General features: G+C 42.3%; 1 pseudogene; it reads right to left on the reverse strand.

Annotated features, from left to right (window-relative positions):
• The window catches only part of LOC127446495 (rootletin-like), a 93530-nt pseudogene that overhangs the window by 56815 nt on the left and 20114 nt on the right, over positions 1–16601 (reverse strand).

The following is a 16601-nucleotide window of genomic DNA, read 5'->3' on the forward strand; positions in this document are numbered from 1 at the left end:
AACACACTACACGTAATATAATATCTTTTTACAGAAAAATAATACGTCTCTAAAGCATGAAGATTTCAGAATACAGTAGGATAACTTCTATTCATGATTATTTCAGGAGCTCAGGTTGTTCACAACAAGGACAGTATGTATATTTATATGTTTGATACATGTTTACATCAGAAAATGTTTATAATTTTTTTCTAAATGTTTGAATATTTGATTAAGTTTTGTCTTTTACAGTTTCACACACTTTTTGTCAATTTTGAAAGTCATCATCAACTAAAAGATATAATTTTTGTTGACTAAAATTTTGTCATTTTCGTCAGAGCAAAACTGACTAAAATTAATGAATATGACATGACAAAATATTGACTCATTTTAAAGGAGATTTTCATCAAAAGACTGAAACTATGACTAAAAAAAAAACCGGTGAAAAAATTAACTGTTTGAGCTACCGCGCGACTTGATTATGCCTGAACAAGCTTCTAAATGTAGTTGGTTATGTACTTCAAATGTTAAAAAGTCTCACCTTACAAGTCATGCGCTATAGTAAATGTGTTAGTTGTCATAGATTGCGTGAGGAAAAGGGTGAAAAAATAAGTATTTATGAACTTATTATCTGCCATTTTACTTACGATTTGTGTGAAAGGGGAAAAAAGTCATAGTTGGAGCGCCTCTAGTGTTCATTTCACCAGGAAACGGCCGTGATACGTACAACGAGCAAAAATGTAGGTATAGTAATGTGATTGTATGAGACCAGGATGATTTTGCCAGTTCTAAAAGCAAGAAACACTTACCTATCAGCAAAAGCCTGCGTCTGGGTAAACAAGCTCTGGAGAAAGGTAGCCTGACACCACAGAAATCGCACACCGGCCTGCTCACGGTGATTTCGGGAGGTACACATCTGTGGGAGGCACAGGGTGACATGGTCATATGGTCGGCAGTTTCAGTAATAAAGGGGCCAACAGTGTCAGGTAAAAGATGTGTCCATTATTGAAAAAATTATTAACGCACATGCACACATGAAAAATAATGAATGCACCCGCACATACATGCATACACACAAGCACATGGCTACATGTAAATTTTAGGCAGACACACATCTTTATAAATGGTACTGTGTACTTTTCTTGACTGTATGTGTCTGAAAACTACATGTGCTCTTTAATATCACCAGATGTTTGCACAGAGCAATGAATTCTCACTCTTTTTTTTTCCAATCGACTGGAATGTTTTCACAGGAAACAACAGCTGAGAAAATCACAACAATGATTTAAAACAAAGACAGTGTCCAGACTGACAAAACAGGCACCAGGGCGGAATTCCACAAGTTCCAGGGTTGAGTTTCATTGGGTCGGATTAAGGAAAGATTTAAACTGTGGATTTGGATAAAAACATACACTGCAGATCCTTCCTTCCTCCTCCCTCTCACCTCAAGATCCCTCCTGAGTCGCGTGTCCCTCTGTTCTGCCTCTTCTCGTGCCTTCTGCAGGCTATCTGTCAGGGCCTGATTGGCTTTGTTAGCTTGTTCGAGTTGTTCCCGGAGCAGCGCGTTGACCTGGCTCAAACCAGAACACCTGTGAAATACATGCGATTGCTTCAGAGCACTGTAGCCTGGGGCCTCCACCTGTTAAGCTGCGAGTCAAATGTTCTTTTTAAACTTCTCACATGATCTCACCCCCCTTCATCCCTCCATTGTACGGTCTCTATCAGCTTCTATGTTTACAGGCTTGTAAAGGCCCACGTCATATTCTGCATTGCCAGCCACGCTTAGAGGGGAATGTGCATGATAGTTTTTATAAAGTCCATGTCAGCTCCAACCGAAATGTCACCAGATTTTCTTGTCAAATAGTTTACAGGGTTATTTACATCATTCATGGCAGAATCCACCCAGTTACACACTACGATTGATGCCAGGGTGTGAGGCAGTGAGGGTGATGGACAAAATGATCATCAAAGGTGGAGGAACAGAGAGAGAGTGACGATCAAAGCCATGTGAATGTGTTTCATAATTTTCAATCAACGGATTAGCTCTGTGAATTTTTTTTTTGGATTAATTTGCTTATTGTACCCCTCTGAGAGAGAAAAAAAAAAAGGTAAGGCAGACAGCTTAGCGTTAATTCTCAATAGCTGAGATTCCATCCAAGTTGTGAATTTAATTTATGTAAAACATTATTGCGAATAAAGCAATTTTGCATCCTATGTGTTAAAAGAGTCCAAAATCATCACTTCCGTGGAAATTAATGCAAAATAGAAATGGAATTTGTAGCTACTGGGGAAGCAGCTGTGGCTGTTTTATTAAATGTAAAAAACGAATTTGTGTTTTAGTGACAAAAAGCTCTGACGAACTTCATGCCGATGCCTTATGTTTGGGAGTGACAGCGTGTGAGACAGTTCTGGGAGGTAATAGAAGCCAATAGTTATGATGACTTCCACTTTCAGCTTTTCAGAATGACCAGAGCAACATTTGATATGCTATGTGATGATGTTGCTCTGCAGAGCCTCTTAGAAAACAGGGCAGGAATTGTTTTCTGAAATAGTTTTGCGTGCCCTTGCAAGAAGTTTTGCATGCCCTCATAATATGTTTTGTGTGCCCTCACAATAGTTTTGCGTTCCCTCTCAATAAATTTACAATGGTTTTACTATAGTAACCATATTTTAACATTGATATTCGTAGTAAAACCATAGTAATAATACAGGAAAATTAAAACTATGGCAATAAAAACCAAAATGTTACCATGGTATTTGTAGTAACACCATAGTACTACATGTACATTTGGATACAGTATACTAAATTAAAACCATGCTTTCTGCCAAAAACAAAACATGGTTACCCTAAAACAATATTCCTATAGAAAAATGTTTTCCGCCCAAAAATATGGTTACTACAGTCTACAATATTTCTATAGTAAAACTATAGTTAAACTATGGTATTTGTATACTAAAATGTCTCCGATTACACATGTAACCTCGGTTCCCTGAGATGAAGGGAACGAGACATTGTGGTAAACACTTTTGGGGAATTCCTTCTCCCCCAACCTAATTGAAGCCCTTGTATAATAATGACAATCCTATGACTGGCAATGGTGTTTGAGCCCGGCCTCTTTAGGCATGCAGTTGGCCTATATAAGCGTGCACTCAATCACCATTTCTTCAGAATTTTCTGACTGAAGGATAAAAGCGCATTATTCATACCTCGAAACTATGAAGCAGTAGTGCGGCCAGCTTTCGCAATGTCTCGTTCCCATTATCTCAGGGTACCGAGGTTACATGTGTAACCGGAAACGTTCCCTTTCGATTACAGTTCACTCGACATTGCGGTCCCATCACGCCGCACTACATGATGTCATACCCCGAGAGATACACCAGAGTATAAACACTTGTAAAAGAATATGTATATTAAGTTAGGGGCCTGTTGGGCGGTGACTTATCACAACATATTTCAAGCGTATAGAATACTGAATAACCCCACATGGAGACCATCAGACAGGAAGTTAATCTTATGCTGGGGACATATGTGAGTCATATAATACACACAGTATAAATTTAACCCTTTCTTAACCAGAGGTTTGAGGGAGGTTTATTCTTATTGGAAGTGCTTGTGACTTTAGGTAGAGTAATTTGGATAACAGCCTACACAGGCGGTTGTATTAAAATTATAACAGGTAACCCACCCGTAATAAAGGAGCTTGGGCTCACCCGCTGGGTGTTAGGAAAGTAAGATCTCTATACAGAGAGTACTCGCGAAGAGATGGATGCCACAGCTAGATTATAAAACCTCGTGCATGTGTTTTGCGAAGACCATCCTGCTACAAGGCATATGTCCTGCAGGGACACACCGTTTGTCCATGCCCATGAAGAGGCCATGCCTCTAGTTGAATGCACTTTCACACTAATAGGGCATTTCGCGCCATGTGAATTATAGGCGAGGGCGATCGCGTCAACAATCCAGTGAGAGAGCCTTTGCTTAGATACGGACATGCCTTTTATGCATCCTCTATAACAAACAAAGAGCATATCTGACAGCCTAAACTGGCGGGTGCGCTCCACATATGTGTGTAATGCCCGCACAGGGCGTAATTAATGCACTAACTGCCCCTCATTTGAATTAAACGGTGGGGGAGATAAAGTGTGTGGCGTGGAAAGCACTTTAGGCACATAGCCTTTTTTGGGTTTGATGGTGGCCTTTGAAAGCCCCGGTCCAAATTCCAGACATGAACTATCAATTGACAGTGTCTGTATATCACCCACCCATTTAAATGAGGCCAGAGCCAACAGAAGTGTGGTCTTTAGAGAGAGCACACACAATTCAATGGATTCCAATGGTTCGAACGGAGGGCTCGTGAGCGCCCTCAGCACCTAAATTTAAATCTCATGTTGGTACTGTAGCAGGGCGAGGGGGGTTAAAGCGTTAAGGAACTTTATGATCAGATCATATCTGCTTATAGAGGAGCCAACTTCTGGTTGATAGCTGCTCCATAGACCTTAAGCGTTGACGGAGTAAGACCTGCATCCAGCCGCTCTTGAAGGAATGTAAGAATTTCCGCTATGGAGCAATTCACTGGGTCCTTGCCACGTGAAGAGCACCAATCTGCAAACACGTGCCATTTTAGTGCATAGAGGCTTCTTGTGGATGGTGCTCTAGTCTGCAAAATGGTGTTTATTACCAACTGAGCCAATTCTGGCTAGTTCGCTGTGCTCCTTTCAGGGGCCACACGTGTAGGTTGCCAAATCGTGCCCTGTGCTTGAGAGAGGAGATCCTTCCTCAGCGGTATTTCCCATGGAGGGCCGTCCAATATCTCCATCATTTCCGGAAACCAGGACAGGTTGGGCCATTTTGGCACGACCAACAGAACCGTTTCCTTGTCCTCTCTGACTTTGCAGATGACAGAGTGAAGGAGACGTACCGGGGGAAATGCGTATTTGCATTTTGCCAGCCACTTGTGAGCCAAGGCATCCACCCACAGTGGAGCTTGGGTCATGGAGTACCAAAGAGGGCAGTGGGCAGTCTCCGCAGAGGTGATTAGGTGGGTATTATGGGAATGGAGTGGTGGTGGTGTAGTGGACTAAAGCACTGAACTGGTAAGCAGAAGGTTGTTGGTTTGATCCCCACAGCCACCACCATTGTGTCCTTGAGCAAGGCACTTAACTCCAGGTTGCTCCAGGGGGATTGTCCCTGTAATAAGGGCGCTGTAAGTCACTTTGGATAAAAGCGTCTGCCAAATGCATAAATGTAAATGAATAGGTCGATTTACACTTTGAATACTTCCCAAATCCTCAGAACCATCTGAGGATGAAGTCTCCATTCCCCTGCCATCGGTCCCTGGGGCAACAGCATGTCCACTCCACAGTTCAAGCGGCCCAGGACATATGTCGCTCAAAAGGAAAGGAGATGGTGCTCGCGCCACATGAGGAGGCGTTGTGCCAGGCTCATCGTTGTTAGAGATCGAGTTCCGCCCCGGCAATTTATATACGCCACTACTGACATGTTGTCCGACCGGATCAGAACGTGATAATTCGTTATGTTGGAATGAAAATCCTTCATGGCTAAGAAGACCTGGCAGTTTATGTGCCACACCCGTTTTGCACCTGTCATGGTGCCGAAAGCTGGGCGTCCATCGCACAGCACACCCCAGTCTGTGTTGGATGTATCCGTTGTCACCACTTTTTGCCTGAAAACCTGACCCTGCATAATATCCTGCTGATAAAAAGTTGGAGCTGTCCATGGTGCTAGGGAAGCCAGACAGTGGCGAGTCACAAGGGCATGTGTCCTTGGCGCCAGGCGCGCCGTGGTACGTGATGTTTGAGCCAGCACTGGAGAGATCTGATGTGTAAAAGACCTACGGTATGATGGCGGATGCTGCTGTCATAAAATCCAGCATTCTCTGAAATGACTTCAGTGGAAATGCTTTCCCTAGTTTAAAATGAGACAGACACTGATGAATGGTCAAAACAGGCTCGCTCATGAGGTGCGCCAGTTTTTGTTTTGCTCACAGAGTCAAATTGAATTCCCAAAAAGGAGATTTGTTGGCTGGGAGAAAGTGTGCTTTTTGCCCAGTTGGCATTGAGGCCAAGACTGTTCTAATGGTGAAGTCTCTGTGCTTTCATAACAGAGCCTCTGATCGGGCTATTAATAGCCAATCAGAATGCGCACACTGCTCATCTTCAAAGGGCCGAGTGCTGCATAGACACATTTCATGAATGTGTGGGGATCCAAAATTACAGGTCGAAGGGGAGGACTTTGATGAATGTGAATCTCAAGAACAGTCCGGTACAATTTGAAAATGAAAGTACGCGTCCTTTAGATCTATTGACTCAAACCAGTCCTGTGGGCAGATGTGCAATAAGATCTGTTTCTGAGTTAACATTTTGAGCAGGCGTATTGCAATCGTCTCAGATCTAAAATGGGTCGAAGCCCACCGTCTTTTTTTGGTACGAGAAAATAGCGGCTGTAAAACCCTTTGTTGGCATGGCATCCAGGAACAATCTCTATCACGATTTTTGCAAGGAGATTGTGTATTTCTACCCGTAACAGAGGCGTGTCTCGTGACGGAACTGTGGACAGTAGAATGCCGTTGAAGCGAGGTGGCCGGCATGCAAACTAGATTGTATAAAAACGTTCGATAGTTGTTTGCACCCAATCTGAGACACCCGTGAGAGCTCGCCACGAGTTCATGTAATGAGACAGCGGGTGCATCGGTTCGCTCACTATAGGAGATAAAGCACCACTCACCATAGGGAAGCGGTTGTGCATAGTGTGTGGGGTATGAGAAGCGTTAAGGGAAATTGAGCCTTTTCTTTGAGAATGTATGTGTGTCTCGTGCAGCCGCAAAGAGTGCTTTTTTCTTTTTGAAAGCATTTTTTATTTGTACACAACACACAGAAACAACATTTTTCATAACATCCCGGTCCTGACGAACTTCGGCAAGGAGGGAGCGTGGAACAGCAAAGAACAGGGGGCTCCAGATTCCTCTTCATGGCATTGAGCCGGTCAGGAACGTGCCAGCTACTGAGCTCCTCAATCGCTCATGTGAGGATGTGAAGAAGCTCTCTGTTAGTGGCCTGTGCACTTTCCTTGCCCTCGCTGGGCAAAGGGGTGGCAACATCCTCCGTGGACCATTCGCCCATGTCTGATGCTGCGAGGGACATGGCATAATCTCTGCCTTCAGAACCGCCGTATGTGACCAGACAGTGCTCTCCAATAGAGGCTGGAGTTCATCATCTGCATACTGCACTGGCAGTGCGCACCCTGAGGCTGTGTTCATTGTGACTGGGGACTTTAATGAAGCCATTTTCTAATCAGTCGTACCAAAATACCACCAGCGCATTAGTTTCAACACATGAGGGGACCGGGTTTTGGACCATTGTTACTCTCCCTTCCGGGATGGCTACAAATCCCTCCCCCGCCCACCATTTGGCAAATCGGACCACTCTTCCATTCTGCTTCTGCCCACTTACAGGCAGAAACTGAAACAGGAAGCATCCACCCTCAGAACGATCCAGTGCTGGTCGGACCAGTCAGACTCTACGCTACAGGACTATTTTGATCACACGGACTGGGAGATGTTCCGGTCCGCCTCTGATGACGACATCGAGCTTTACGCTGAGAGCGTAATGTGTTTCATCAAAAAGTGCGTAGAGGACGTAGTTCCGACCAGAACAATATGGATCTACCCGAACCAGAAGCCATGGATAAATAGCGATGTTCGCGCAGCACTTAATGTGCGGACCTCCGCTTTCAATTCCAGGAAAGCGGAGGAGCATTAACAAGCAAGTTATGTCCTCCGAAAAACTATCAGAACAGCAAAACGCCAGTACAGGAACAAGATTGAAGGACAGTTTAACACCACCAACTCTAGAAGCATGTGGCAGGGAATTAACATCATCACCGACTTTAAAGGGAATTAAAAACTCCGCCATGAACACCGCTGCTTCTCTCCTGGATGAGCTAAATACTTTTTATGCTCGTTTTGAGGGAAATAACACCACCCTCACGGAGAGAGCTCTCGCGGCCGAAGCTACAGAGGTTAGTTCACTCTCCGTCTCTCTAGCGGATGTAACCCGATTCTTCCGACAGGTGAATATCCGCAAAGCCGCGGGCCCAGACAGCATTCCGGGCCGCGTCATCAGAGTGTGCGCGAACCAGCTGGCTGGTGTTTTTGCAGACATTTTCAACCTTTCCCTCTCTTTGTCTGTAGTCCCCACATGCTTTAAAACATCTACCATTGTGCCTGTTCCAAAGCAATCCAAAATCACTTGCTTAAATGACTGGCGTCCTGTTGCTCTGACCCCCATCATCAGCAAATGCTTTGAGAGACTAATCAGAGATTACATCTGCTCTGTGCTGCCTCTCTCTCTTGACCCATTGCAGTTTGCTTACCGCAACAACCGCTCCACTGATGATGCCATTGCATCCACAATACACACTGCTCTCTCCCACCTGGAAAAAAAGAACACTTATGTGAGAATGCTGTTTGTAGACTACAGCTCAGCATTCAACACCATAGTGCCCTCCAAGCTAGATGAGAAACTCCGGGCTCTGGGCTTAAACAGCTCGCTGTGCAGCTGGATCCTGGACTTCCTGTCAAGCAGACGCCAGGTGGTTAGAATAGGCAGCAACATCTCCTCATCACTGACCCTCAACACTGGAGCCCCACAGGGCTGTGTTCTCAGCCCACTCTTGTATTCCTTGTACACACATGACTGTGTGGCAACACATAGCTCCAATGCCATCATTAAGTTTGCTGATGACACGACGGTGGTAGGTCTGATCACTGACAATGATGAAACAGCCTACAGAGAGGAGGTGCACACTTTGACACACTGGTGTCAGGAGCACAACCTCTCCCTCAACGTCAGAAAGACAAAGGAGCTTGTGGTGGACTTCAGAAGAAAAGACAGAGAACACAGTCCCATCACCATCAATGGAGCACCAGTGGAGAGAGTCAGCAGCTTCAAGTTCCTGGTTGTCCACATCACTGAGGAACTCACATGGTCCATCCACACTGAAGTCATTGTGAAGAAGGCTCATCAGCGCCTCTTCTTCCTGAGACGGCTGAGGAAGTTTGGAATGAACTGCCACATCCTCACACGGTTCTACACCTGCACTGTAGAGAGCATCCTGAGTGGCTGCATCTCCGCCTGGTACGGCAATAGCACAGCCCACAACCGCAAAGCACTGCAAAGGGTGGTGCGAACTGCCAGACACATCATCGGAGGTGAGCTTCCCTCCCTCCAGGAAATATATACAAGGCGGTGTGTGAAAAAAGCTCGGAGGATCATCAGAGACTCCAGCCACCCGAGTTCTCACTGCTACCATCAGGCAGGCGGTATCGCAGCATCAGGACCCGCACCAGCCGCCTCCATGATAGCTTCTTCCCCCAAGCAATCAGACTTTTGAACTCTTGATCTCCCACGATCAAAATACATCAGCACTGCACTTTACTACTCTTACTCTTATATCTCACACCGGACTGTCATAAATTATATTATTATATTATATTCTCTCTTAAAAATGAACTATCAACCGACAGCCTGAATGTCGATACAGTACAATACAACATACTGTACATTCTATATATACTACTATATATACTTTTTTATTTTGTATTTTTATTGAATAATGTGTATCTATATTGTGCGTATTGTATACTGTACAGTGTATGTTATTATTTGTATATTGTGTTGTGTGTAATTATGTGTATATTAGACTTTAAATTGTGTTGTGTTAAATTCATGTTATTGTAAATTGGTATATGTCTCATCACTGTCACGACTGCTATGTTGATCGGAACTGCACCCAAGAATTTCACACACCATTGCACTTGTGTATATGGCTGTGTGACAATAAATGTGGTTTGATTTGATTTGATTTTGTGTCTGTTGTTTTTTTTTGGGGGGGGGGGGGGGGTTTCCCTTTTTCACCCAATTTGGAATGCCCAATTCCCAATGCGCTTTTAAGTCCTCGCGGTCGCGTAGTGATTCGCCTCAATCCAGGTGGCGGTGGACGAATCCCAGTCCCATCTGAGACCGTCAATCCGCGCATCTTATCACGTGGCTTGTTGAGCGCTTTGCTACGGAGACATAGCGCGTGTGGAGGCTTCACGCCATCCACCGTGGCATCCACGCTCAACTCACCACGCGCCCCACCGAGAACGTACCACATTATAGCGACCACGAAGAGGTTACCCCATGTGACCCTACCCAATTTGGTTGCTTAGGAGACCTGGCTGGAGTCACTCAGCACACCCTGGATTTGAACTAGTGAACTAGCTAACTCCAGGGGTGATAGCCAGCGTCTTTACCACTGAGCTACCCAGGCCCCCTGTTTATGTTGGTTTTAAGTTCATTTATATTCAATTTATGTTGACTATCCAGCCTTTATCTGTTACAAGGGCTTTTCAAGATGAGATGTAGTTGTAGTCAAGACGAGACGATGTCGGTCTTGAAGGAAGTAAATTCTGAAGAAATGGTGATTGAGCACCCGCTTGTATTGGCGAACTGCACGCCTAAAGGGGCCCGCCATTCATCAAACACCATTGCCAATCATATGATTGCCGTTATTATACAAGGGCTTCAATTAGGTTGTCAGAGAAGGAATTCCCCAAAAGCGTTTACCGCAATGTCGATTGAACTGTAAACGAAAGGGAAATATAATAACCACAAAATTATTATTTTTATTACCATAGTTTTGATTTCCTGTATTATCACTATGGTTTCACTATGAATATCATGGATAAATATGGTTACTATAGTAAAACCATGGTAAATTTATTGCGAGGGCACACAACACTTTTTGCAAGGGCACGCAAAAGTATTTCAGAAAAAAAATTCCCACCCTGTCCTCTAAGGGTATTGCTCTGCTGGTTAGTCCAGTTTTGAGCATATATTTCAGTCACATGACCTGTTGAGGCAAAGTTACATAAATTTTTGATGTGCTTCTAGGAATTTAGTCGGTAAATGTGTTTCCAGTGTACTTTTTGCACGTCTTCTCAAGTGAGTGTATAAATGTTTTTATGCACAATTTGGAAATTTTATCAGCATCTTGGTTTTTCCATCCAGTATTTATCCCAAAATTTGCATAAAAATATCTGATGGAAACCCAGCTAATGTAACATTTCTTCCCAGCTGATTTTCAGCTAGTTGTGGCCTGTGATTAAATTTTCATGAGCCCTAGCACAGCTGACTTCTCTGACACAGAAAATTAAATAGACTGTGTTAAGACTGCAGAGCCACAGATGATAGAATTAACTGTGCTCTGCAGTGCATTCTCTGACAAAGCCACTAAGGTTTAAAAATGAATGAAAGCTTGGCAGCCTGGCAGCACACAGTTTGACATAACCAGGGTTGGGGAGTAACGAAATACATGTAACGGGAATACGTATTTAAAATACAAAATATAAGTAACTGTATTCCACTACAGTTACAATTTAAACCATTGGTATTTAGAATACAGTTACATTCAAAAAGTATTTTGATTACTGAAGAGATTACTTTGCATTTTATTGTCATTTGTTTCATTTAATATTTAGTCCTTTCAGATGGAAAACATTTATACATATAAATGATGCGATCCAAAGTGCATTCGATCAGCAGTGAAACACTTTCTTATGATGTGTTACATTCATACGAGCAGACAGAGAAGTAAGTTTGAAGTAAGTTTGGAGCACAAGAAATAGAAATATACCTTGTGTAAATTGTCAGCTTTACGCTAAGCTAAAATGCTATTTCTAGCCATTTTACATGCACGTTACCAGGCACAATCATATTTTTTTATCAAGAAAATTCACGTTCTTCACGGAAGAACAGTGAAGAACAATTTCTCTGTAGCAAGGGAAAACCAGAAAGACAGCCTTTCTACAAGGTTTATCATTCTAATTTTCTCAAAATGTACAACTCCCCTTTGGTTCCAAACAGCAACTCTGTATGCACTCTTTGCCTGGTTGTCTTTCCCAGGTTTTCTCACCCATTCTCCCTTCTTCTACCTCTATCTGTCTGGCTGCATTTTTCTCTGTGCCTCTCACTTTCTGAAGCACATTTCTCTCTTGTTCTCACCGTTTCTGCTCATCCTCCAGCAGAGCGAGTTTACTCTGGACTCCCAGGCTGTGGTCCTGCTCAAAGCGCTGGAGACATTGTGCTGAGGAATCAAGGTGAGACTGCAGCTAAACACAGACAGAGACAGGTTTACTCCGGACACAGCAACATACAGTTCAACACCTGGCAACGATTGACAATAGACGAAAACAGCCACAGGAGCACATATATTTCTTTAAATCAAAGAGCCACAACTGTGCTTTTTATGTGTTGTTTGTGTGAAATTTCTGTGTGAGGGAGCGATAGGTTCTTCCTTCAGTAAACCTGCAAAGTTCTCAAGAGGGACAAACCGAGAGCCTCAGTTTCTCAGACTCTGAGGTTTTCTCCAAGACCTGCTGCTCTAGATTTCCACATCTCTCCTTAAACTGGAGCAACTGTGGAAACAGACACACCTTTACTATTTTCTTCACAACTTAAGATGGAACACATTCCCAACTACATCAATTCATCTTATGGTTGAAATGCCCCAGCCCTGTTAAAAAGACCAGCATTGCTTTGAACAGTTTTGAATGCTGGTATGGTTGTGCCCTACCAGGCTTCATAACTAGCTTAACCAGCAAGCCTCCCTTGGTCAACCAGTTTAATCAGAAACCATGCTGACAGCATTTTGTGCTGGTAAACAACAGGGCTATGCTGGTCCACCAGCATGGAAATTCATGCTGGTCTAAGCTGGTCTTTTCAGCAGGGAAATTAATATATTCTCTGTCTTTGACAAAACTGAATGGATTGAATGATTAACAGTGGACCTTGGCCTGTAGTTTCAGCACCAGCTGGGCCTGTCTGTGCTGGCCTTCCTGATAGGCCTGCAGCTTCAGTCTATAAGATCTGCTTTCTTCTCTCAGCCAGCCTTTCTCTGCACCAGACACACTCTGCTGGTCTGAATCTCATGACTGCTGCAACAGCATCTGCTCCAGCTGCAAATACATATGCACATATTGGAACATTTGTGCCTTTTAGTCCTTATGGCTTTCATAATTTGTATTAGTATGATTTAGTGACATTTACAGTGAATAATGCAATCAAAATTAAATGTCCTTGAATCACAGAATTCGGGAACATTGGTCAACAAACAAAATATTGGTGTATGATGTGCATGTTGTGTGTATATTTTTTATGTACTCATTTGCAGGTTTGTCTAAATTAAGTATGTAATTTCTACACCACTAAAAGGGATTGCATCACCAAGAGGAACTGCTAAAATAAACAGACTCCAAAAAACTCCCCTCATCTTCCATTAGTTGTACAAACAGATAGTCCTGTGCCAAACTTACACCACTGGTCGAGTTGATGTTGCTGTGTCAGGCTGCACAGGCCTCCCAAACTTACAGAGACATATTTTAGTAGTGCCACAGAGCCACATTGTTTACACTTTTAAGTGAAATCAACATACAAATAGCTTAAGCCGGATGCACATTGTACAATTTTTACGGTCCTCTGCTATTGTTGCTTATCAGACTGTATGAGACCTTGGTCTCAAATGTGCCGATTGACAAAGCTGACTGGGTGTTTTTATATCATAGGAGCAGTCACACTGCATGACTGCAACACTACATTTGTGACAACTTTGAATCTGAATTGACCAAGGAAGTATTGCTGGTTAAGCTAGTTAACACCAGCACATCAGCATCCTATGCTGAGGACCAGCATCCAGTCCACAACATACTGTATGCTGGTGACCAGTAATGCTGGTCTTTTCAGTGGAGAAAGTTGTCTATCACAATAGCAGTGTTTCTCCCTTGATTCCCATCCTGTTGTACAGGATCTTCAATCTCATTGTCCCATTACCCTTCCAACCCCTCCCATTTATCTTTAACCCCCAGTGAATATCATAGTGCCAGACAACCAGTCCCTACTAACAAAAACCACATGTTTCTCCTCAACGCAACAACATGCTGCCTCAGCTGATTCACACAAAGCATGAGAAGAAAGTTGGTTATAAAGTCACCTCCATCCTTGCAACAAGAAAAAAAAAAAAAAAAGAAAGAAGTAAGAAGCACACATCCACACAACTAACAGCTAATTCTGAATCGTGGGTTAACACTCCTCATCTTATAGTGCTAAGCAGAACAGCAGCCTCTATAAGATGCAGGGACAATAGTCCCCCTGTTCCCAACTGGAGCCAAGGGCTTCCAAAACCTTAATAAAATATTTTCAAACAGTCATTCTGAGAGCTTTAATTCCGTACACTACAAAGTGGGGCAAACCAGTATTCAGCTTTGGGCGGTTTTTGGGGTTCAGGGATCATGAGGAAACAGTGACTTATTTTATAGTCCGTTGTTAAGGTGACAGCTTTTGAAAGTGAACAGAAAATTAAAAACATGGGTGGAGGACGAGTCAGAAAAAGAGAGAAGAGAGAAAGAGGGAATGGAAGGGTGGGATGGGGAGTGGGGGGTGTTGGGTGCAGCAGCAGCTGTGTTTAAAGGCTACTTTGGCAACAGCTGTGAGCTACACCATTGATTATGTATCATTGCAACTATTTTGGCACAATTAGAAGCAATTTGTTGCTACAACACAAAAAGGTTACTAAATGCGTTTGATGCAAAATCATGAAATAAATGGCATTTACACAAGCTTTTTTTTGTACTGCCTTTACATATGGGGGTCAATGGCAGTTAAAGGAATATTCTGGGTTCAATAAAAGTTAATGATTTTAGTGTGATAAAATTGCTTACTAACCTTTTCTGTGCAAAGTTATATACAATTTTACAACTTCGTTACCATGACGATGTAATGTCAACAAACCCTAAAATGACTAATAATTATGATTTAAACAACTTTACAATTTAAATAATACATGAGTTTTAAAAAAAGAATTAATGTATGTGCTATTATAAAATTATAAGCTTCACATTTCTGCCTTTAAGCCCTGTCAAATTTGGCCCCATTCACTTCCATTGTAAGTGCCTCACTGTAATACCAATTTTTGCTTTTATTTTTTAAGGAGGGATGAGTCGAATTTATTTTTTGTGGTAATTAACATTATGCCACAAATGCTGTCAATTGAGCCTAACTTGTACTGAACCTGGAATATCCCTTTAAGCACTCCTCTAAAATGCATTGACCTCTGTACAGTATATGCATCCATAAGAAGAAAGATTCACGTGTTTATTGAAATATTCAAAAGTAACATGAAATTATTTTTACTGTATTTAAACAAAGTCAGTATCGTAGTTATTTTTCCATATTAACACATGGTTATGACTTTGATTGATTAAGTGTATTTGGCATCCACATGGACAGGCTATATTATGGACTCTTCTGTGCATAAGTGATATACAGCATCTCTCCTTTTACCAAACAGATAATTTGTCATGCACTTTGAGAGAATGGCTCTAACCTGCTTTTTATTACTGTCCAGAACTAACTTCTCCAATCCAAATCTTAACATTCACCATCATATGATTTCAAAAGTGATCTCAGATTTGCTACTGAGGGAAACTTTACCAGCAGAATCAAAAAGACAGGAGGTTGTCTACAACTTCTGAAGCAGGGTTGATGGATGATACAATGATATGTATCAATATTGGATCCTTCTTGCTAGTGGCACTAAACAAACCCAGCATTATGATGGAATTAAATTCAAGTTCTGGTCTCTCTCATGTTGCAGCCAATCTGCCACCACACGCTTGGCTCTCGCCCACAGGGAGAATGCTGTCACATGTGTCTAGAGGCCACTCAGCCTTTGTGCTTTATGTATAAAAGTGATGAATTTTCAAACATGGTTGTTAGCCACACATCAATTTGCTTTTCTTGTTCAGAATAAAAGTTTATATATGAAGAACTTGTGATGTGATGTTGAAGTTCTATTGATCTTCACTTTACCCAACAAAAGGGCAGGCATTCAAGGAAAAGCCTCTGGGTGCAGGAATGTAGGAAACTGTGAACACACAACACAGGTTGACTAAGGCTAAAAACATAATTATACATACATTATTTTGCAAATGTTTAAGACACATAAGATAATTCACAACAACATTTGTCTTAAGATGGTTATTTATATCTTCAGCTTTAGTGTGTCAATAGGAAATATACATTTTATTTATATTTTTATTTTTGCAAATAAAACAGGGAAGAACAACAGACCTATATTGAAGTGTATGATTCTGCTTCCGAGATGCGCATAAGCAGTTTTATGTTAATCTGAATTGAAATCTTTCTTGTTTAAACTTTGAATCAACAAGTTATAGATATTTAGTCTATTTATTTGTTAAGTATCCATTAATTGCCCTGTTAAAGGGCTGAGCTTAGCGTCCATATATCCCTATGAAGCATGTTGTATGGGAGTCACATGGACAAAATGCTGTTAACACAGCTAAATATATCCACCTTATTTTTCAGCATAACTAGGGCGCCACCATTATCAGCCTTGAATGTGGACCACTTCCGGCATAAGCCACTTCCAGCTATTTTAGCTATGCAAAAATACTACATTATGCTGCTTTATATTACAGGCTGGCAATAAATGTGGGCATATTATTATCATTAATTACGATTTTCATAAACTCTTTGGTTTTGAG

This window comes from Myxocyprinus asiaticus, chromosome 9 (genome assembly GCF_019703515.2).
Source record: "Myxocyprinus asiaticus isolate MX2 ecotype Aquarium Trade chromosome 9, UBuf_Myxa_2, whole genome shotgun sequence".
NCBI lineage: Eukaryota > Metazoa > Chordata > Actinopteri > Cypriniformes > Catostomidae > Myxocyprinus > Myxocyprinus asiaticus.